Consider the following 22,521-nt stretch of genomic DNA (forward strand, 5'->3'; position numbering starts at 1 on the left):
ATCTGTCCCTCTCTCTGTATCTCTCTGTCTCTGTCAAAAAAAAAAGCTTTAAAAGCTTTAATGTGTTAAACATGCTAGTGATGTGACAAAAGAATGGAAGCTAAAAGAGTTCAGACTTCTTGATATACTCATTTAAGAAGTCTTTTGTAATAGAGGAATGGATGAAGAGTCAAGTGATTTTTTTTTAAATGGGTAGAATTAAGGCCTGTTTGTATGCTGATGGAAATGGTTTTAGAGTGAGGGAGAAATTAATGGTGCAGGAGATCCAATGGATAATTTCAGGATAATTGTCTTTAAATAGGTAAGAGGGATAAATTCAGAGGACAGCAAAAGGTGGTCCCTCAGCAGGAAGAAAGACAGGGAGGAGTGTCCCCAGTACATGGGGACCCTGGCAGTTAGACTGGTGATTTTGTAAAAGCGAGCTGATGTTGTCTGATTGCATCTCAACAGAATTGGTTTGATCGAGTTAAAAATGGGGTTGTTGGAAGATTGAAGAAAGAGGAAATAGCTATTTTTGTTGCATGTCTGAATAAATGGAACACTCAGTTGGAAGTTCTATTGCTTTGCACTTCTAAGGAAAACAACAACAAAAACAACAACAAAAAGAGAGGAAAACAAGTTGAGCTGAGTTATTTAGGCCAAAAAAAGCATGGCTGGTGTCAGGGGAAGATAAAAGGGAGAAGACGGAGTGAACTGAGAGAAAAGCTGATCTTACTTTATCCTCCATAGAGTGTTAGAATTTTAGCCTTAAAGGGAAACTTTGATCAGTATATTGAGGCAAAAGCATACTCTTTGCTGCTCTTTTTTATTTAGTCGTCCCAGGTATTTATATTTATAAAATGAACTGATAATTTCCATTTCTATCACCAGTGGAACCAACATGGCCATAACTAAAAATTTGGGATTTTTACTCAAACAAGAGGCACCAATTATTATTTGGTGGCATTTGTGCATTCACCCAAATTGATTAAATGCCTGCTTAGTTTGCTATATAGTCTTCTAGATCTAGGTGATAGAAAAAAAAGTGAGGGAGTAAGACAGACAACCTCTCTGCTCTCCTGCTTGCTAGTCCAGCCTTCCTCTACCATGTAGATAATCAGGCGTGTTTTCAATCTCTCAACAATATAGCACACTTCTGCCATTAAACATAACTCTAAGGTGTACCTAGAGACAGTGTGTATATAGGGTAGTGTTTACGGTATGGTCTCTGAGCCGGATGAGGTTTGAATCCCCTAATCATCCTGGGCTTTGTTTCTTACCTTTACCCTGAGCACAATGATAGAACACATCTCATTCCATTTTTAAAATAATTAAATGAACTTTTACATATAAAATTCTTAGAGGAAAGCCAGGCACATAATAAGTGTTAAGTAAGTGATTTCTATTAACGGATATAAATGTATCTTCTTCATATAAATGAAGAAAATCAGGCTTTTCAAATAAATTTTAAGTATAGTTTAAACTAGATATAATGTAGAAACGGAGTGGTCTGACTTAGCTTCTTCTCCATTCACACAATTACATAAAGATTTTTAAAGCAGGCATGTGTTTGCTTGTGTGTATGTGTATTCTCACATTTCACCACTTCTGTAGAAATTATATATTTACTAGACGAACCAGGCACTGATCATGACATTTATCTTGAGGAAGTTAATTTTCATCTTACAATTTAGAACTCTTGTTTTACAACGTAATACTAAAATTTGAGATGTTGGAAATAAAAATGTCAGGTGAAACTCAATGATCCTCCACAGTCAAAAATTAAATAATGTAATGTATAAATTGTTCTACAAAAGCAAATTGCATAAATATCAGAAAGTCTGTCATTAACACCTTCCTTCCTGGTATAATAATTTTTCTTCATATTTACAATCCTTCCTTCCACCTCATGAACAGGTATAAGTTGTTTCTATTTGAGCCTATACGGATCAATTATTTAGTTTTATGCAGGTTTCCTTTAAATGCAGTAACCTTGAGTAAGAATGATTAGTGTATGAAAGCTTCTAATGAATTTATGTGAAAAAAATGGTGACCGAGTTGCTTTTCATTTTTAGAGGGCCTTTACCACAATATTTAAAGACTGCATTATATATACAGTTATTCATTCTGTAAATTAAACCTTTCATTCTTAGTAGCTTATGCAAAGCTAACTTACCCTACCTATTTGCAAATATATTATTAGTGAATGCTTTTCTTCCTTTTTTTCTTTTTGTCCAAATTGCCAAAATGTATCACGATATACAAAGGACATCTTAAATGCTACCAAAATAGAAATTTTTCTGTAAGCTATAAGCACAATATATGGTACAGTCACTCCAGGTGCCCAAAGAGATGTGAAACTATGAGATGAAAGAACAAAAGTGAAAACCCTCTGAAAAAGTTAAAAGTACAATAACGGCATCATGGAAAGTCACCTGGGGGTAGCTAATCATTGAAGCTCCGCTCCTGAGCGTGAAGGATGTTTGATGAAACTAGGCTTTGGTGGATTTTTCCCAGGCCCACCCTTTCTTGCTCCCAAAGTAACTGTCAGCATTTCAGATTCCCTTGGGTCCTCTAAGGTGAGCAAGAGAGATTTGATAGAACAGATGCTCAGAAACAGAGCAGAAAAAATGGGGTAAAGCTGAGTGGCTGAGCTAGTCCAGATTCTTTGTCACTATATCTTGAACCGCAACTGACCTATTAACCTTTCCTCTTGTGTTCCTTACACTCTGTTAATTGGATTTAAATAATTGCTTTTACGTGGAAATCCCAGTGATAGGACAGGACTAGTGGGGAAAAGATGAGCTTGACATAAGCTAAAATGTTCCTGTGTCTCTATGTAGTCTTTCACCACTATCTTTAGTAAATGTAAAATTAAAATAACAATAATAAAAGACTTGAAAAGGCCTTTATGCTATTTGTGCATAGGGACTGGAGGTTCTCAGAGGACCAAGGAACCAGGGAGGAAATGAAAAGGAAGCTGAAGGTGGAAAAGAATGCTCTTTCCTCTAAGAATTTTAAAGGAAAATGGATTTAGATTGATATCCATTCTAAAGCATCGTACATTTGAAGATATGTTGGTAGAGTGAATCTCCAATATACACACACCAAGGGTGCACACACCATCCAGACACAGAAACATATTTAAGAGATATCATGGAAGAAGCAATATCAGACAGCTTTTATTAACATAAAAATGCACTTCTAATCAAATGACTATTTGCCATAATATTTTTATGTTTAAGTATTACAAATTAATTATTTTTAAAAGATTTTATTTATTCATTTTAGGGAGAGGGGTAAAGAGAGAGAGAGAGAGAGAGAGAAGAGGGGAGGAGCAGGAAGCATCAGCTCCCATATGTGCCTTGTCCAGGCAAGTCCAGGGTTTTGAACCGGCAACCTCAGCATTTCCAGGTTGACACTTTATCCACTGTGCCACCACCGGTCAGGCTACAAATTAATTATTAAATTGAAAAAAACAAACAAAAGAAACTTGGATTATTTATTCATTAAGATGAGGAGACTGAGGAGCAATCTAATATTCAGTCTTGTTTTACATATTTACATATGAAAATAGATTTATAAAATGTTTCTAATTATAAAGTGACTCCTTTGATTTGTGCCCCCACCAAAGTATGCATCTTTCTTTCTTGAGCTGCAACCTAATTAAATTTAATCTCCCTGCTTTTCTTCTAAACATGAAACTTTATTTGTCTGTGCCTAAGAAACTGGAGAACAAGAACTAAATTATATGTTACTTTTGATATTTAAGAGATTTAAGAGATCCTCATCTTGGTATTTCTAAGGAAAGAGTCCAACTATCCCGGTATTTTTTGTCTGAAGATTCCAAAGCAATGAAGCACACTATTTTCCTTGAATGCTGTTATACATGACAAAGGAGCTAACTGCTTAATTCCAGGGGTCTGTTATTATTTGTAAACTGGTTCTTAAATAAGGATACTTACAGATGGCTCTTGCTCCAGATGGTATCATTTAACTGCCTGTGTTACTCATGAGTGGTTTTCTGCTTTAGCCTTAAACAAATACTTAACACAGCAATTCTTTTATCAAGAATTCTTCCTTAAAATTGGAACAGTATCCTAAAGTGCTACGCGAAGTGGCAGGGACGGCTCAGGCAATTTCCTTCAGCGTGGACACTTGGGTTAAGCATAAATGGAGCATGAAGGTACTGCTGGGAATAAAAAAGAACTGTAGCCAAGAGAAAAAGAGGAGGAAAAGAAGATCTCTGAACATAGTGTGAAGCTCTGAGTGCAAATTCTTGCTCTGCTTCTTACTGATAGATACGTGAATTCCAAACTGCCCTCTTGATGTTCCGCTTATCTGTCAGACCTCACCCTTACTGGACTATCGCCCCTGAGACAGAGGAATTCCAGAAAGCCGATCAACCTGCCCCAAGAAGGAGCATTCCAGAAAGCTGAAATCCTAAAACCGTAAAAGGGAACATACCAGAACTTTTGCTTCAGTATCCCCTCAGGCTCTCCCAAACACTATATAATTCACCCCTAGTCTGTAACCGGTGCTCTTCTCTCCGGGAGAAGTGCCCGGCAGGGTTCCTTTCTTCCTTTCAATAAAGCCTGTTCCTCTGGTCTTTCGGACTACCATGGATTCCAACACTTACTAGCCTGACGTTGGTAATAGATCTCTAAAACAGTACGAATGAGATTTCCCTTTCACAGGAACTGTTTGAGGACTAAATCAGATAACCAATATTTTCCACCACTATTTCTGGGTGGATATTAATTGATGTTACCAAGGGGAAAAAAGTTTCCTTTGTTGCTTCCATTTGAGAAATATTAAGTTAGACCAGGAAATAGGTGTTGAAAGACCTATTGATCTATAAAATGCTAATATGCTTTGTGACTCTCTAAGAAGTTGTATGTCACTGTGTTTTCTAAACTTATTTGACCCCTAGCAAGCACTCTTGTTGGAAAGATATTCTGTGGAACAAACACATTTTGGGAAAGGCTATTCTATTCTCTGAAGTGCTGTTCAAATGTAAGCTGTTAAAAGTTAGATGTAACACTAGACAGTAATCTAGGACCTGTATTTTATTAATATCTTCTAAAAAACTTTCTTGTCTGATTCTCAAAATTAATCTATTATAAGTAACATTTAAAAATAAGATAGACAGCATGATACTTAGTATATCAGGTATTTAAAAATAAACAAAAGAAATAAAAATGTATTTGTGTCTATAGGTTCAGAGCACTTTAACTATACTTCTCAGATGCATATTTAAAATATAACCAGATATTGTTTCTCTTCCTTCATGGAATTTTTACTTTAGAATTTTATTAGTATGGTTTAAACTGAAGCGGTGTGAAAATTTTAATGTTCTTTTTGCCTTTTTTTTTTTTTTAGTAATATCAGAAAAATGCATGAGAGTATTATAGAAACAGCTTAAGTACTGGAGAAATCTTGGACTCGCCCCTGAAAAACGACTTAATTGCTCTGCAGTCTCCACAATTTACAAACCCTTCCATATCAATGGACGCTTCAGATCTGTAGCTGCGGGAGTCTTTCCTTGAATATTTCTTCCATACTTCTCCTCTATGCCCATGCTTACTTAGCTCCTTTACTGGGATTTAAATTGCGGTAGTTATGCGTTTAAAGTTCTAAACTATCTTTTTGCCTCTTTTAATTTTACGTTTGTGATGGTTTCAGGGATACCGAATATTCTAATTATTCTCATGACGAAATTATTGCCTGCATCCTGGATTACACTTTCTTCTGCTTTCATTGCCTGCTTCAGCAGTGTGCTGATCATTGGCATGCATGAAAATCATTGTAAGCATCTCTGATTCATTAGTTGATTATTTGCACTCCTAGATATGAGGTGATAAAGAAATACAGACACAGTCTTGGCAGCACAAAGCTAACACTGCTTTTCTGCAAACACAGGAGATTCTCTTTATTTTTTTCCCCATGAGAGTAGATCTGTCCTTACCTTCCTTCTTATTTAATCTATTAGCATAGCATATCTTAGTTTTAGTCTAAAAAAATACGTATTCTGTGTAGATAAAAAAATATTTATTCAAACTTGAAAAAAAGAATATTTAAGAATCAATATTAAGCTTCAAATACAACAGAAAATTAGACTGATACTTTAATTTCATTCTCAATAGCACGTATATTCTAAAGACATTCTAATAAAATTATTGACACCAGGTAGCACATATCCATAGTTTTTAATGCAAGTGCTTTCTTATACATTAAATTATTTGTATTTATTATTTTTGGTCTCCCAGGACATTCAGAGTTCAGATGCATTTTGCTTGTATTCAAGAAGGAACTTCCGGATATTGTAAGGGGATAAAGAGTTCAGTAATAATAATTCTTATTAAGAATAAATAACCTGTCTCACGAACAATATAATCTTTGCTTTATGTCTTTACAAGGAATGTAGGAAGTTGTTTTGCAGGTGGGTTCCCAAGGACTCAAGATGCCAGTACCCTGGAGACAAAGTTAAAGAAACTTTGTAAAGCCATCACTGGTGTTAAGAAAGCACCCTGTAAGACATTCCTGCACGGCCAATCTTGCCCACCTGCACTCTACTATATGACTAATTGCATGTCCAGTAATAGATCACTAACCTCCCCAAAGACATATAAACTGGCCCGTCAGCCAAGACTGTTAAGGTAGTTCTTTTGAACGTGAGTCCCCTGCTTTCTCCGGTTGCTGGCGATCTGAATAAAGAACACTTTCATGCTACTCGACCCTGGTTCGTGATACAGTGTTGATGGGCAACTTCAGCCCTGACTTGTTCTGGCAAAAATATTAAAATGGGATAAGTTTCCAAGATGGTTTATGGAATTCTTTCTCTGCAGAGCTTTTGGGACAATCCATGACCTCACAAATCTTTGTTAATTTAAATGTGGTTATCTTTGTAGGCCGGAGACTAGACAAAGTAACCCTCTATGGCCCCTTTCTGTCTTATCACCTGCAGGTAGGTTAGCCTAGTCGTCTTCAGTGGAGAAGTGTGAAAATGTCAAAACGCACGTGGAGCTGCCCTGTGCATATGCAAATCAATGTACAGGTGAAACACAGGCGGTTCAGAATGGAAAATGGATCTGATGTTGCCGTGTGACCCCAAAGACACCACAGAGAGAGCCAGACGGAGCGGACATCGCCTTTGTTACTTACATACAAGGGCAGTACCAATGGCGGCAGGTGGCTGAGAGTCCGAACCGCGCTGGGTGGGGTTGCGGTTTGCACAGCTAAGCCGTGCATGTTACTCAAGCGAAACTAAGCAGGTCAGCAGAGGATAGGGGGAAGGAAGGGTGCGTGCCTGTTCTGTGCTGCCCCTCCTTGGCACACATCTGGTGACCTAGTTCCAGGGTTCTTAGTAAAACCTTAGTTTCCGTTTGACTGTGCATTATCTCACCCCCTGAGGTCAGGCTCCTGCATAGTGCCATGTGGCTGGAGAGGGGGAAGGGCCATGCCCAGCATCGCCCCTCCGCTAGGAGAAGAGGCGGTTCATGGATCCGGGAGCTCTGTGTCCTAAACGGGGGCGTGCAGAACCCGGCGCTTCAGAGTGTCACGCCAGGGTATATCGAAGCTGTGGAATACACATAGTTCGTTCTGCTGTATTGTCAATAATCTCGAAAATATTGGAGAAAAACATTTTGAAATTTTGTTTTTATTATAATAAGTATGGAGATATTATAAAGTAGAAATCACATATTTTGGCATTGATTAAAAACACAAGACCCAAGTCTACAAGAATAATTCTGAACTGCTTCGCACCGTCTCGCCAGTGCCTCCCTCGCGTGTCCGTCACTGTCCTCTGCTGTGCTTGTGGCAATGGTCGCAGGGCTCTTCGGTCGGAGGAAACGTCACTGTCCTCTGCTATGTTTTTGGCAATGGTTGCAGGGGTCTTCCGTCGGTGGAAACGTATGGCCTAAAACACTGGTTTCATTATCCTATTTATTATTTCAGCTTCAGTAAAAATGTATTTTAAATCCTACTGTTAATTTATCAAGACATTCAAGAAAAATTTGCTTTGAGACCAGCAGATTAGAACTTAATCTTTTTAGATTTGATAAAAAGGAATTAAAAACCATTCTCATATATATGTTTGTCTTGAAAAATTAAATCATTGACATCTGATTGAAAGTTACATGTCAAAATGCATCAAGCATTGTCCTTAGGACCTTTATAGGTTGTGCTATCTATGGTTGACTACCAGCCTATCAGCCATAACTCCATTTCTCCATTTTGGTTGTACTCAAATTCTTTTTTTTTTTTTTTTGTAAATCTCTAAGCTATTATCTCAAATCTTTCAAAGTTGAATCTCTAAATAGTACTAAAATAATATGGAAATCACAAAGAAGTTTGGTATAAAGTGGATGCATATTCAAATTACTCAAGTGATAATTTTATTTTTAATTAACTTTCATTTATGGATTTCTCCCAATTTTCTATCAAATCCTAGATACACAGAGCCGTCTAATTCAGTAATTTGGTGGGTTTTTTTTTTTTTCTTCCATTTGTGGTGTCTATTTTCGAGAATTCTGCAAATAAAGAAATCTGTAAATATGGCTCCTCCTTGTTAACCTGACACTAATCCTTCCCAACTCTCCTACCGCTGACATACTTTGTTTGAAATCATGATTCAAGAACCTATCAGGCCCTGGCTGGCGGCTCAGGAGATAAAGCACTGACCTGGAATGTCAGAAGTCGTGGATTTACCCCTGGTCAGGGCATATACCAGACATGTCAGAAGCAACCAATGAGTATCCAACTAACTCAAACAACTAAGTGAAACGAGTTGATGCCTCTCTCTTTCTCTCTTTCAAATCAATAGAAAAAAATTAAAAGAAAAACCTATAAAAGCAAATATCTGATTTAAAGAATAGTTACTTACACTTTGAGTTGGAAGATGTCATTTAGGTCTAACCGCAGAAGTTCTGGATAGATGTGTCTTCCACAAAATCACTGTAAGATCATTCAGCCTCTTCTTGGACATTTTCAGTAAAACGTGTCTCTTCGGTTATTTTCAGTAAAAATGTATTCTTCCAAATAGACAATCTGGAATAAAATACTCAAGTCTTGCCATTCTCCATGTATATCTTTAAATATTTGAAGGAATCATATCTCCCATTAATCTAGTGGTTTACTGAAACTGGTTTATACCAGATTACAAAAGCTAATTTTTAATTTCAGGAGGTTTGCAAACAGGTTTTTAAACTAGCCATTATTAGAAATTAAATTATACAAACAAGTAATTTTAAAAAGACAATAAAACCAATCACTTCCCAATTGTTTTATTCTTACGTATGTGAAGTTATTTACACTTACAGCTGCATGATAAAAATACTACATATTGTTGTACTACTGAGTATGTCTTGCCAACCCTGCATTTAGTGATACCATGTTGGTAGCTTGAAATTAGCCAACGTGGAAGTATTTACATGATAAAAATTAACAAACGCTAGAAATCAGGGATTTATTTCTCTCTTTTTCTGAAAAGCTAGTTATAAAACATTTACATTGCATTATGGTCTCATCTCTGATGCAGTCTGAAAATTTTGTGCAGTTTATTATATCATTTTACAGCATCATAGAATGTGTTTCTCTATGATTTTATAAGTATCTCTATTCTCCTGCATACCTTCCTTCAGATATCCATAAGTTCCCACTAGTACCCAGAACCTAACACAAAATTCTAAATGCCCAATAGAAGGAATTCTACCAGTGATTTGGATACTATTTTTCACACGACCTAAGAAACATATTTGTATTTTAAACAACATTCAGCATTATTTATACAACAAAAAGTTACAAAATATAAATTGTCCCATCTATAACACAGAATTTTCATGAGACTCTAATTATTTGAATAAAAATGTATAATGTGTTTCAGAAATATAAACAATTATAATGATAGTGTACAGGTCACAGAAAGTAATGTTTCCATAACATGCTTCAATGATGAGAACAAATGTTGCATATTATTCTGTCTTGATAACTTATTTTTATCACAACATAAATAAAATTAAGGCAAGTCCTCAGAAAGGTGCCCAGAATAGTAGGGAGTCTGATTTTGTTATACTATCACAGGCTTAGTTTTCTAACTAAGTTTTTTAAAAACTAATACTAATATTTGTTTTCATGCTCAAATAATTCATTAAAATTATTATTGATTATCTCACAATTAGATAATACACACACTTAAAACTGATAATGGGTTCTATAATAATTCAATTTTTTACTAATTAAAAGAATTTAGATATTATAATATTTAAAAATTTAGGTTAATTTTCATTTTTATATTCTTAAATAAACCTTAATGCTTTCAGGGACAAAAAGAAAACTGCAATCTTTTATAAACATGGGAAGCCAAACCTTTTGTAGCAGAATAAGAAATATAAAACCCTATTCTTTTTTTTTAATTTAAATTTTTTAAAAAAATTTTTAATGAGGTGACATTGATAAATCAGGATACATATGTTCAGAGAAAACATCTCTAGGTTATTTTGACATTTGATTATCCTGCATTCCCATCACCCAAAGTCCAACTGTCTTCTGTCACCTTCTAACTGGTTTTCTTTGTGCCCCTCCCCTCCCCCAAACCCCTCCCTCTCCTTCCCCCCACCTGGTAACCCCCACACTCTTGTCCATGTCTCTGAGTCTCATTTTTATGTCCCACCTATGTATGGAATCATATAGTTCTTAGTTTTTTCTGATTTACTTATTTCACTCAGTATAATGTTATCAAGGTCCATCCATGTTGTAAAGGATCCGATGTCATCGTTTCTTATGGCTGAGGAGTATTCCATAGTGTATCTGTACCAAAGCTTTTTAATCAACTCATCCACTGACCGACACTTAGGGCTGTTTCCAGATCTTCGCTATTGTGAACAATGCTGCCATAAACATGGGAGTGCATTTCTTCTTTTCAAACAGTGCTATGGTGTTCTTGGAGTATATTCCTAAAAGTGGTATAGCTGGGTCAAAAGGTAGTTTGATTTTTAATTTCTTGAGGAATCTCCATACTGTTTTCCACAGAGGTTGCACCAGTCTGCATTCCCACCAGCAGTGCAGGAGGGTTCCCTTTTCTCCACATCCTTGCCAGCATTTATTCTGTGTTTCAAATCCTATTCTTTAAAGTGCCATTGTATTGATTGCATACAACAAAGTGTATGTATACATGATAAAGCAATATTATCAGAAGAGATTGTGTAATGTGAAACAACCTAGAGTAATATTTTACATACAAAGAAATAGAGGCATGGAACCAGAGGCAGAAATGAAGAAGGCAGGACAGACAGTATTGGGTGTTGGGGGAGTGGCCACAAAGGTAAATTAAGCAGAGAGTACCAGAGATACCCTATATGTTATTAAAGATTAGACAACATACTTTTTTTATGCAGTCACTGAAGCCATTTGTACAACCTGAGCAATCTAAAACAATTGTATTTTACAAGATAGCATTGCAATAGCAAGATCAAATTTTATAGAAGTTGTAAAGAATACCAGTGGAAGTGAAATAGAACAATTGGAGATTTGGCAATCTGTATAATGATGGTAACTGAAACCATAAAAAATAAACAAACAACCATACAACCAAATAATACGACCAAAGAAGTAAGTATAATTTCATTCTTAATCTTAGAAAAAAAAGAAGAAAAATAAAAAATACAAGAAGAGAGTATACTATGTCAGATGTCAAAAGTGAGAAACCAGCAGACCAGGCGGTGGCGCAGTGGATAGAGCGTCGGACTGGGATGCAGAGGACCCCAGGTTTGAAACCCCGAGGTCACTGGCTTGAGCGCGGGCTCATCTGGTTTCAGCAAGGTTCATCAGCTTGAGCCCAAGGTCTCTGACTTGAGCAAGGGGTCACTTGGTCTGCTGTAGCCCTCCGGTCAAAGCACATATGAGAAAGCAATCAATGAATAACTAAGGAGCTGCAATGAAGAATTGATGCTTCTCATCTCTCTTCCTTTCTGTCTGTCTGTTCCTATCTGTCCTTCTCTCTGTCTCTGTCACACATAAACAAAAGTGAGAAACCAAGTAGCATATACAGACATGTACTTGTGAGCAATATTCTGCATAAAATTCATAAATATGTGACATTATTTTAATTAATAAAAGGAATTGATTCCTTTTTTAAACTTATTTTTAATAATGTTCCCATCAATTGAGATAGAGAGAGGGGAAGGGAGAAAGAAAGAGAGAAGCATCAACTCATTGATCCACTTACTTGTTCCATCCAGTTGTGTGTGCACTCAATGATTGCCTCTTGTAGATGCCTTGACTGGGGATTGAACTTGAGAACTCAGTGTGATGGGACAATGCCATTTACTGAGCCACCTGGCCAGGGCTAAACTTATTTTTAAGGAACTATGTATTTCTATTGTAAATAAAAAGACCATAAATAAAAGCTAAGTATTAAATAAATAGACAAGTACTAATACTAAGTAAGAAAATGTTACATAATCCTAAAAATTGACTTTAATTTTTAATTAAATTTATTTACTGAAAATTATTTTATATAGTCAGTGGTTCATGCATTTTGAGACATATAGGACTAGAAAAAGCCAGTCTGTATATGTAATGAAGACCCAAGGAATTGAATTTGGGGAGAGGGAATTAGATTAAGAGGACAACTGATATAACAGACTGACCACACTGGCTTGTCCTTGAAGTCAACTATAGGACAGAAGATGGAGGATGTAATTTTGAGTTACAAGGATTGAATACATACTGATGCTTGAACTGGAATTTGGATATTTGCATAAGAACATCTGGGAGATGGTAACTTTCTCCTCTCAAACATGTTGCTGAATTTTGCATTTTATGTAGTCAATTCTCTAATAGCAATTTTTCATCACCACTGGAAGCTTTGTCTTCTTGAAATATCTCTTTCTCTGAACAAGAAATGAAAGCATGTTGCAATAGAAGACTAAACAAGTAAATCAACAGTGTAAAATAATAGTTCTACATTTGATATAACTATATTGAAAGATATTGGTTTTGTTTATTTAGGCTTTATTTATTTAGAGGAAGCATTTAGAGGAAAAGAAATGTTCACAAAGCACTTTCCACCGCTTTTTAAATTCAAGTTGTTTTTCATGGGAAAATAACCTATCTTTTTATGGCTGTAAAGGGGAAAGGAGAAAGGATCTTTCATGGCAAAAGAATAAGCTAGAATATACATGTCCTTCAAAATGTTAAAAACTTACTTAGATTTGCAAAGAAATTGTCTTCACACAATGAAAACCTCTCAGGAAGTCCAATTGCTTATTTGTTTGCTCTTTCAAGTGAAACAAATCATCATTAAAAAGGTTCAGCTTCAAATTAAGACCTTTTAGAAGCTTAGAGGGACTTGCTCACAAAAGTTCAAATCCCTTAGAAAATGGCTCATTGCTGCCACTGAGAAAAAGAAAAATAGCTACTGATGAGATTCAAATCATTCTTTATCTTCTTTCATTAATTTAAAACATAATTCATAGGCCATTATGCTCTTGAAATCAAAAGAATTATTCCTTATTGTAGCCCACCATTTTTCATCATTATACCTACACAATGTCCAATTTCACCCCACTTATTCAAGATGGTGCTTAAAGCAGGCTGAAAAGATTAACTCCAACACGTACATTTGGCTTTAATTCATAGCTTTCTAAAGAGTTTTCCTACTCTAAATATGTATTTACACAATAGAATATGATGAGTCATTTTAAAAATGTAAACATACTAGTTTAAAAAATTATTTAACTATATATTTCTGCTCGAACTTCTCGCCGTATATTTCCCTGCGATTCACAGCAATAAAACCCCACTATTTGAATCACCTCACTTCTCAGTACATTACACAGTGAAAACTGGGTGAGCAAGGAGTAGAGATACCTCTCAAAGGAGTCAAAGTATTTTAACCCTTACTCTTTTTTGACATGGGGTAGTTATGGGACTGCTGTCCCTCATTTCAAGTAGCATCACCTTCAGTCTATTCTGGCTAAGCTTTTAATGGTGTTAGCAGGTTGCTGTAATAATCAAGCATTTGGGCAAATGTTTCAGAGAATAGTGCTCACTGTCTATAAAAAAAAAGTGTAGCTCAGCACATTGGTTTTTTTCTTGGCTAGACACCAATTTCACTGCATCATCAGTCTCTCTTTACTTATAAACAGTTTGCTGCACATTCAAGAACACTGCTAATCTTCTTTTCTGTTGCTAGCGAGGGAGCTGAAGAGTACATTCTGGGGGCTAGTGTCAATTATCCTACGTCTGAGGTTGGTATCTCTGCTTCGACATGCCACTGCCAGTTCCAATTGGGTCCAACATGAAGCAAACGTGATTTAGGATGGCAGTGTGCAGAGGTATGGACATAGAAAGCAAGCAAGCAAGCAGAGTAATAAGACTTGTCTTTAATCTCTATGTTATCATGACACCTGTTTCTACAACTGGGTAGTCTAATCCAAACATTATTTCAAGTAATCTACTTTTTAAATGCTGCTTCTATATTTCTGTCTTGAGGATAGCCTGAGACGCTCTATAGACACCTGAGATGCTCTATAGATTTAAGTTATTTGACTCTCACTCTCTCCTTCTCTGCTAAACCACCTCTCTACTTATTTATTTATTTTTATTTATTTTCTAATATTTGTTTTAAGATTTTATTTATTCATTTTAGAGAGGAGAGAGAAAGAGAAAGAGGAGAGAGAAAGAAGAGGGAGGAGCAGGAAGCATCAACTCCCATATGTGCCCGGATCAAGCAAGCCCAGGGTTTCCAACCAGCGTCCTCAGCATTCCAGGTCAATTCCTTATCCACTGCACTACCATCTCTCTACTTTATAAAGTAACATCAGACCCAGGTGGGTTTATCTAGGAAACAGACTTGGAGATGCAGTAATTTATAGAGGAAGTTTACTGGGGAATGTTCTGTAAATAATTAGCTATTGGGGAGAGAATGAAGCAGGACTGGTCAGGAGAGGACGTTGAACTGAGAGGCATTCACAACGAAGGCCTCCGGGGGTCCCATGGAAGCTGTAGACCTGGGATGTCCCCTCAGACCTGATTTGTGTTGAGGCAGGGAGGATCAGCTCATGTCTTGATTAGGAGCCCAGGTATAAGGCCAGTAGTCGCGGCCATGACGGCTGTCGCTGCCAGGCAGGTGCAGGTTCCCATTAGATTCGGACAGACGGTAAAGAAACAGCGGAGCCCAAAACTGGTGGGCCATCCCTTTATTCTAGCCTCGCACCTGGCCAGTGAGTAAAAACAAACACATGGGGCACCAAAACCTACTTACACATTATCTGGTTCCACAACCAGGAGAATTTTTTCCGGTTTTGCTAGAATTAGAGGGCCCCCACCAGCTCAGTCACCTCTGGTTCCCCATCTGCACACCTTCTCCCCTCTCTGCACAAACTGGCTTCTCCTTCAGCACCCTGCCATCTTGCCTGCTTTCTCTCCAGCACTTTCTTCCTCCCTGTTCTCACTCTGCAAAAAACATGGCCTTCTTCTTCTCCTTTCTCCTTCTTCTTAAAACTTTTTTTGGCTTGAAAACCCCTCCTCCAGCACACATCAGCATAACAAAGCCCTTTCCCAAGCAGGAAGGTAATCACAGATCACATACCTGGGCAGCCATTTTTAACAATAAAAGTGAGCAAAATCAAATAACACAAATTTTACAAACTTATTTGCCCAACACTGGGGATTCAGTATTAAGGATTCTACAATCATCAGAGCAGACCTGGTATCAGATGTCGATTTGGGGCATGAAATACGTCAGAAAAGATTTTTTTGCAAAAATATTCATGTTCATGCTTTTAGGGCCTCAAGCCTCTGCTAATTTATTGGTAGGATGGTAGAATTCAATAATTAAAAAAAACCATTTATTGAGGTCCTATGAACCAGATGTAATGTATAAAGTCATCTGCATTAATCCTGAGAATCAGGCATTATTACTTTTCCTGTTTTATAGATGAGGAAACTTATCTGAAGTGTGATCAAGTGAATTGCCAAGTTTCACACAGTAAAGGAGGCTGGCATGCAAATTTATGTATGCCTGCTCAATGGTTGGACTGTGTTCTTTTATAGACTTTAGGGAAACAATTTGGCGGGAAGCAGGTGCAAACTCTAGAACTGATCTTGCTATGAAGAAAAACTTAACAATCAAGGCAGTGATCAAAGGGTATATTAGAGATCTCCAGAGACACAGAAACAATAGGAGAGATAAAAGAGAGAGTGAGAAATTAAGACTGGGGAGTTTCACAGTTTTCAAGCTGGAGATTCAGGAAAGCCAGTGGTATAAATTAGTATGAGTCTGAAAAGCTGAGATCCAGGAGAGTTGGTGTCAGTTTCAGACCCCAGGGCAGGTGAAAATGAGATGTGACCTTCCTGCTCATACAGTAAGGCAGGAAAATAAGAGTCAAATCTCTCCTACCTTTTGTTCTATTCAGGAACTAAATAGCTGAGATGATACCCACTCACACTGGGGAGGAGAGTCTACAGAACCCTCTGGTTCAAAATACGAATCTCACTTGGAAACACCCTCCCAGACACACCCAAGAAATAATTTCAAATTGGGCATAGCCAGTCAAATTAACATGAAATTCACCACCACAAAGGGCAAAGCCATGCATATCTTGGAAATATCCACTCTTTCAGGTCTGTAGGTAATATGGCAATTGATGCTAAACACTTTAAAATTTTAATTTCCTTTAGAAGGTTAAGATATTTTATGATATCAAAGATAATAAAAACAACTAATAAGAATCAAGTGCCTAATGTGTTTCAGTCTTGTGTTAATTACTTTAGACACATCATTTTATATCATAAATACCACTACTATTATTGTTTAAGGCAAGAAACTTAAAGTTAAATAACTTTTGCAAAGCCGTATTACCAGTAACAGATCCAGAATTAAAATTCAGACTATTTTACTCAAAAAATTTGATCTCTGAGCCATTACTTTACATAGTTCCAATGATCTTTCTGAAATGTAGAAATGACAAGCTATAAAATTGCTCACACATTGGTCTATCATAGGAATTTCAATGAGCTCCTTCTGGAGTCACTTGAATTTTTGGAAGCAATGCTTACTCTTCCTGCCCATGCTGTAGGATTCTTTCATCATCTTCCTTAAGTTCGGAATGGCATTTCTTAGACACTCTTTGCTATACAAGGTTAGAATTGGCCCAAAGAGAAAACTTGTATAAAATGTGTAGGTGCCGGTGAAGCAGCAGCCATTGCTCTCTACAGGTTGTCATGGTTAGTTGTTGTGACACAGTCACAGAGGTGTTAGCAGGTCCTAGCTTGTCCTCTCTCTTCTCCACTTTCAATCTAATTCCTTTTCCTGACTGTTGGGTCTATTGACCTATAGCTACTCTAGTATCATCACCAATTTCTTGGATAGGTGCTCAGAAAAGCAAGAGCTTCCCATAGACTTCTCTGTTAGCTACATTTTCATGATCTCTTTCTCAGCATCTGGACGCGTCTGGTGTTTCAGATCAATCACTTGGTTATTCTTTTGACCCACCAACTTTCTCTCATGGGTCTTTACTACTCCAGTCCTTTCTACATTTGTGTGAGATCTAATTCCTATAATAAATCCCTTATTCTATGCCTACATTTGTTCTGTTCCCTTTACTGAATGCTGAGAGATACAGGAATTTGTTCCTGGTAGTAGATGCTACCATCACAAAAATCTAAATCTTGATGCTTTGGGATCAATAAGTGAAATCCAAAAATATTTGTAAAAAACTCACACATTGTTAAGAGAATTTTATTAGAAAACACACCATGAACTCAGACCACAAAAGACAGTTCACATTGAAAAAGAGCTTGAGGAATCAAATTTCTACGGGTGATAAGCACTGAGCTCCTGAGATGACAATAAAGGTATTTCTTTCGTTTTTATTTCTGAGAGAAAAAAGTGATGTCTCAAAGGGAGGTGCCAAGACTTGAGAGTGAATCTAGTTGAGAATAATGAATTAGGGAAACAATGACAGAAATAATTCTTGTGAATAATCAAGAAATTCTCTGCTCCCAGGATACTGGGGGACCTGAACACATGTTCCCAAAGGATTATATTTTATTCTTTTCTCTTTTTTCTTCCCTTCTCTTCCCTTCATTTCATCTCCCCTCCCCTCCCCTGGCTTCCCCTTCTCTTTCTGCCACTGCTTGCCCTCTCTCTCTTCTTTCCTTCCATCTCGTCTTCCTTCCTTACTACATTTTCCCAGTGTGGTTTAATAAATGCTATGGGCTCGTGACTGTGATGACTATTCCCCTCCTTTGTGAACAGAAGTATTCATTGTAGTTGTTCTGTCCCCATCTCACTATTGAATGCCAATTATGCAAACATCAGATAATTTGTATTTTTTAAATTTTTTATTAATTTTAATTTATTGTGTTAACATGGATTCAAGTGTCCCACTGAATATAACTCTTTCACTCCCCACACACATGTCCCTATTTACACCCTTTTGTCCCCCTCCCCCTACTCCCTCCCCCCTTCCCTCTAGGATTTGCTGTCCTGTTATCTGTATCTATGTGTTATGTATACATAATGTCACTAACCCCTTCACCTTCTCTGATTCCATCCCCTCGTCCCCTTTTGCTCTAACAGCTGTCCCTCTGGTCCCTGGGACCCCGCCTCTGCCTCTATTCCATTTCTCAGTTCACTTTGTTCATTAGATTCCACATATAAGTGAGATCACATGATACTTGCCTTTCTCTGCCTGACTTATTTCACTTAGCATAATAATCTAATCCATGCCATCACAAAAGTTAAGATTTTATTCTTTTCCACAGCTGTGTAGTATTCCATTGTGTATATATGTAGCACTGCTTTTTAATCCACTTGTCTGCTGACAAAACTTGGGCTGTTTTCAGATCTTGGCTGTTGTAAACAATGCTGCAATAAACATGGGGGTGCATATCTTCTTTTCAATCAGTGCTCTGGTGTTCTTGGGGTATATTCCTGAAAGTGGGATAGCTGGGTCAAAACGCAGTTCCATTTTTAATTTCTTGAGGAATCTCCATACTGTTTTCCACAGTGGCTGCACCAGTCTGCATTCCCACCAGCAGTGCAGGGAGGGTTCCCTTTTCTCTACACCCTCACCAGCACTTATTGTGTGTTGATTTGTTAATGAGCATCATTCTGACAGGTGTGAGGTGGTATATCATTGTGGTTTTAATTTGCATTTCTCTGATGATTAGTGACATTGAACATTTTTTCATATGCCTATTGTACATCTGTATGATCTTTTTGGAGAAATGTCTATTCAGTTGCTTTGCCCATTTTTTAAATGGATGGTTTACTTTCCTGTTGTTGAGTTTTACAAGTTCTTTATAAATTTTGGTTATTAACCCCTTATCAGACCTATTGGAGAATATGTTCTCCCATTGTATGGGTTATCTTTTTATTTTGTTCATGGTGTCTTTTGCTGTGTAAAAGCTTTTTAGTTTGATATAGTCCCATTTGTTTATTTTGTCCTTTATTTCACTCGCCTGTGGAGATAAATTGGCAAAAATATTGCTACAAGAGATATCAGAGTTTACTGTCTATGTTTTCTTCCAAGATGTTTATAGTTTCAGGATTTACATTTAAGTATTTTATCCATTTTGAGTTTATTTTTGTGAATGGTGTAAGTTGATGGTCTAGTTTCATTTTTTTTTTCATGTACCTGTCCAATTTTCCCAACACCATTTATTAAAGAGACTGCCTTTACTCCACTGTATCCTCTTACCTCCTTTGTCAAATGTCAATTTACCATAAAGACGTGGGTTTATTCTGGGTTCTCTGTTCTGTTCTATTGATCTATCTGCCTGTCCTTATGTCAGTATCAAGCTGTTTTGATTACTATGGCCTTGTAGTATAATGATATCAGGAAGTGTGATACCTCCCACATTATTCTTCATTTTCAAGATTGCTGAGGTTATTTGTGTTCCTTTTTGGTTCCATATAAATTTTTGGAATTTCTCTATTTTTGAAATATACTATTGGTATTTTAATAGGAATTGCATTGAATTTATAGCTTGCTTTGTGTAATATAGACATTTTAATGATGTTTATTTTTCCTATCCATGAACATGGTATATGCTTCCACTTGTTTGTATCTTCCTTGATTTTTTTTTCAATGTCTTATAATTTTCTGATGACAAGTCTTTTACCTCTTTGGTTAAGTTTACTCTTCTTGGGTTGGCATCAGCTACTGTTTGTAACCTGCTGTAGGCTACCTGTCTGCTGCTACTGCACTTTTCACTGTTTGTGTCTGTGTTTTCTGTGCTTAGCTAGTATGGGAAGGGCCAACTTTTGTATAAGGATCAGCTTCCTCCTGCTTAGAGATGACAGCAGCTCCATAAAAGCCCCAAGCTCCATAAGATTTGTCTCCACTTTTCAGTTGCTCCTTCTCCTCTTGTAGCTGCCTGGTCTTCCCATGAACTCTTCTGTAGTAAGACTGTAGTGTGGGCTCAGACTGGCCTCACCCAACCAACCCCTTTACAGGTTATATGCTTGATGAGTTAGGGCAGCTAAGGTTGTGAATACAACATTAGTGGGACACTGCTCTTCAGGGGTCTCTTGGTCAGAAGCTCAGTATGGGGAATGTGACCCCTACTCCAGAGCCTAATCTCTTTGCCACTGCTGGATAATCAAATTATTTTTCTTTCCATTAAGGTGAGCAACAGGTTCAGATTGAGTGGGGCTGACAGTCCCTTCTGCAGAACTTCTTACAGCTAGTGAGATCCTGGTGTCAAGGATGAAGACTGATAGAGACCTCTCCTGGGCTGACTGTGCACCCCTAGAAGGTGGCTAAGCTCCTCAATCAGATCTAATAGGCTCCCTGGGGCCCACACATTAAATGTCCATGCTCCAAGCCTCTCTCCTTTCCGCCTTTGGAATCCAGTCCAGCAGGCAGGATATCCAGCACCTAGACTGGCCGACTGTGCAGCTCCACCCTATCCAGTGCACATGAGTCAATGCGTGAGTGCTGATCACAGAGAGTGGAACTCGCCTCAGCTGGGCCAGGTATGAGGGTCCCTTCCTAAGGATACCACTCTAGCAGGGGTTGTTAGGTCCTGCTCTCCATAGCCAGCCACTGGATATGCCAGTCCTGGGCCTCCCTGTAGTGAACCTGGTGCAGACCAGTGGGAGACACTGCCCGTGACTGACCCTCAGCAACCTTCTTGGAGCCACAAGCAATACAGAATTTGTGGCTGCCTCTGCTGGGCCCAGGTGCACACGGAAATACCAAGCTGCATTCCTAGTCTGGCTTTTACCCACTCTGGGCCTGGGAGAAGGCCTGCTTAAAATGACAAGGTTCCCTGAGTCCTGCCTCCTGCAGCTTCTGTCTGCTGGCTGCTTGTTGGTCTTGGCCACTGAAAAAGCTTCTGGTAGAGTCTGAAGCCTGCGGCAATTCAGGGATTAGGAAGGATGGTAGGTGTGACTCCCTGGCCCCAGGTGTCAGTCTGACTACATTTATTTCACAGACCTTAGTAGGGTGTGGCCCCAGGGATCCAGTGGGTATGGCCTCTGAGACCCAGAAGTGTGGTCTGCTCACTTTCTGAACAGTTCCTACTGAGTCTCCTGTGAGGCGCTAGCACCAATCTTAGAGACAGAGGCTGCAAGGCAAAGCCCCAGCCTCAGCACCAGAAAACGGAGTCACTGATGGGCTCCCTGCTTCCTGGCCTCTCAGAATGACCCATCACCATGACTGGGGCAGGAGAGACTCCCGAGGGCGGAGCAGCCGCTTTTCCCCAGGCTGATGCCACTCAGAGGGGATGCTCTGCCCAAGAAAGATGGGGACTGCCTTACTGGAGGATGACTCAGCACAAGGGTTCCGGTTTCCATTCCCCACAGTGTCTTCCTGGGCCTCCAACTTTACACTCTCCTCCTGCAACTCCAGTCCTCTCAGCTCTCCCCGCTAGGGTCCCGGGTAAGTGGCTGTGAATGAGGTGTTCTGCGTGGGCCCTTTAAAATGGAGACTGCATTGGAGAGCTGTGTCTCTTTCTTGTGGACAGAAACTTGGATTTTTTTTTAAGCTCCAATACTGTGTGGGCACCTCTTCTAGGCTCTGGGGCTTTAGGCTGGGGCTCCAGGCCTGAGGCTGAGCACCCACACCTCTCAGGAGACCCTCCCCACAGTGAGTCCCTCCAGACCCTCAGCCAGTGCTCACTCCTGGGAGCCGGACAACCTTTCCCCATCTCCACCCTTCCTACCTGTCTCTGTGTGGCTTCTTTGGTGACTCTTAGTTATAGGCTCCTCTTTGTTTAGTCCAAAATTCGTTTTTAAAGATGATTGTTCCTAAATTAAGTTGTAATCCAATTTGGTCCTGGGAGGAATCACTTGGAATGTCCACCTATTCTATTGCTATCTTGGAATCTCCCCTGCCGGTTACTTCTTAGAGGCACAGGCAGCCTGCCCCAGGAGCCTGCGCTCTGCTCCAGCACGGCTCATTCCTATTGGAGTCTAGGTCTTTCTAATTTAAAAGGCTTTGCATTGCAGGTGCCAAAAAGCCCAGTGTAGTGGGCGCAGCCACAGCACCAGGCGTTACTCCTTTGCACCACAAGGGGGCGTGG

This window comes from Saccopteryx bilineata, chromosome 8, assembly GCF_036850765.1.
Source record: "Saccopteryx bilineata isolate mSacBil1 chromosome 8, mSacBil1_pri_phased_curated, whole genome shotgun sequence".
Lineage (NCBI taxonomy): Eukaryota > Metazoa > Chordata > Mammalia > Chiroptera > Emballonuridae > Saccopteryx > Saccopteryx bilineata.